The sequence below is a fragment of the Schistocerca nitens genome, chromosome 6 (genome assembly GCF_023898315.1).
Source record: "Schistocerca nitens isolate TAMUIC-IGC-003100 chromosome 6, iqSchNite1.1, whole genome shotgun sequence".
In the NCBI taxonomy this organism is placed as follows: Eukaryota; Metazoa; Arthropoda; class Insecta; order Orthoptera; family Acrididae; genus Schistocerca; species Schistocerca nitens.
In genome coordinates, this window is record NC_064619.1 from 692381083 (window position 1) to 692383123 (window position 2041).

Genomic DNA, 2041 nt, shown 5'->3' on the forward strand with positions numbered 1-2041 from the left:
TATGTCGTATTCTTTTGACAAGACAACTGAATCTGACAGCCTGCTTCACGTAGACTCGACCTCAGGTAATTTTTTACCATTCTTAGTTGGTTACAGCTGCGTTGGCCACTGAAATTACCATGACTATCCTATTTTGACAAGTCAATAAGCAGATCGTTATTCATAATTCGAAATAAATCTACATTTCGCAATGGGAAGATGCTGCGTCATTAAGTAGTTTTACTGTATCGATATTTCTGCTGTTTTTGACATCAAAATCTGCTGCTTAATTAAGGCGCTCCTGGCAGAAAATGAGAGTTATATGGAACGGTATGTTATATGTGAGACGTGGTTTCTATTTCGCTTCTTATTCTATCGAACACTTTCAAGCTGTCTAGCTTTAACAGTTTCATTCCAGTCCTCACCTGGCAGAAATCGGTAAAAATGGGGAATCTTGGATGAAACAGCATATTTACTGCAGCACTCCATCGGCAACCTTTGAACTCCTGTAACATCGCAGAAAAGTGGCGGGAAAAACTCCATCGATGAACTTGAGCTAACAGTGTAAGTAGCAGCTTTATAAACCAAGCGTATTGTTGACACATAACACACGTAATATCTGTTGGTTAGTAGTCATTCCTTTATGATGCTACTATCAGGGAAGTGACGCACTGTGACAACAAAGTCAGTTTGCAGTCTCATCTCTCTTTCTTTCAGGTCAGTCTTCGCCCCTTTTCTGTGCCTCAACCACATGGGCTCGGTACGTTCCGGACAGGGCGTTCCAGTCTTCCAGCAGCGCAGCTGACAATAGCCGGATGGTCGTTGGTGCGTATCGATGTGCTGCAATGCGTCTGCCACACGCACCCCGTACGTTCTCGATTGGATTTATATCGGGAAACGTGAAGGCCAGGGAGAGCTGCTCCACCTGCGCTGTTCGACAAGGTCGCGCATTGTCGTCCACATAAACTGGCCAGGTTCGAGTCGTCCTTAAAAACTGGCCAGGTGCGAGTATACAGATAAGCAGTCCATTCCATGAATCGAGGATCTAAACGATTTTTGCTTATTATTATCATTGGAGGCGACGGCCTTGCCGCAGTGGACACACCGGTTCCCGTCAGATCACCGCAGTTAATCGCTGTCGGGCGTGGCCAGCACTTGGATGGGTGACCATCCGAGCCACCATGTGCTGTTGCCATTTCTCGGGGTGCACTCAGCCACTTGATGCCAATTGATGAACTACTCGACCGAATAGTAGCGGCTCCGGTCACAGGAAACCATCATAACGACCGGGAGAGCGGTGTGCTAACCACACGCCCCTCCTATCCGCATCCTCAGCTGAGGATGACACGGCTGTCGGATGGTCCCGACGAGCCACTTGTGGCCTGAAGACGGAGTGCTTTATTATCAATGGAACTGGAAAGATATCCGACCTAGGCATTCCAAGACTTGCAAGAATATCTTAATTTCAAGTTTGAAGTCGGATAACAAATCACAAAATAAATGTTTCTCGTCAGATACAGTTACAGTTTAACAATTTCATGATTTTTTTCCATTAAATGTGCTGTGAAGCATTTCTTCTTGCCAAAGTTCATGATTCCACGTCAACAGAAAGTACGCTTTAGGCTTTAATGAAACTATATACGTCAGCACGCGACTCGTGTGTCAGCTTGATAGGTCCACCCGTTCGTGAGAAAAAAGGGGTGTTAACCGACAGACATTCAGACAGCAGATAACATTTTTTTCTTGTGATATAATTACAAATCCACAATTTTCGGATTTTCTTCCTTACTTGTACAGTGAAACCATGCTTCTTGCCAAATTTGACTCTAGTTCAACGAGAAGTATGCTATACATTATACATTTTGATGCATGAATTTGCGAGTATCAAAATATGTGACAAATCGCCGTGGCTATTGATTATTTAGACTTAAGAAGTACATTACACCGCCAAGGGACTATAGGCATAGGCAAATTTCATGAAGTATTTGATAGAAATTTCAATGCGTTATGTCTACTCGTTCCTGAGAAAAATCAGTCTTATCCGACAAAAGGACAGTCAGAC

At 43.9% G+C, this 2041-nt stretch overlaps 1 pseudogene; it reads left to right on the plus strand.

The window, feature by feature from the left end:
• Positions 1–1056: 1056 nt before the first annotated feature.
• Positions 1057–1174, plus strand: LOC126263771 (5S ribosomal RNA; annotated as a pseudogene).
• The last annotated feature ends 867 nt before the right edge of the window (positions 1175–2041 follow it).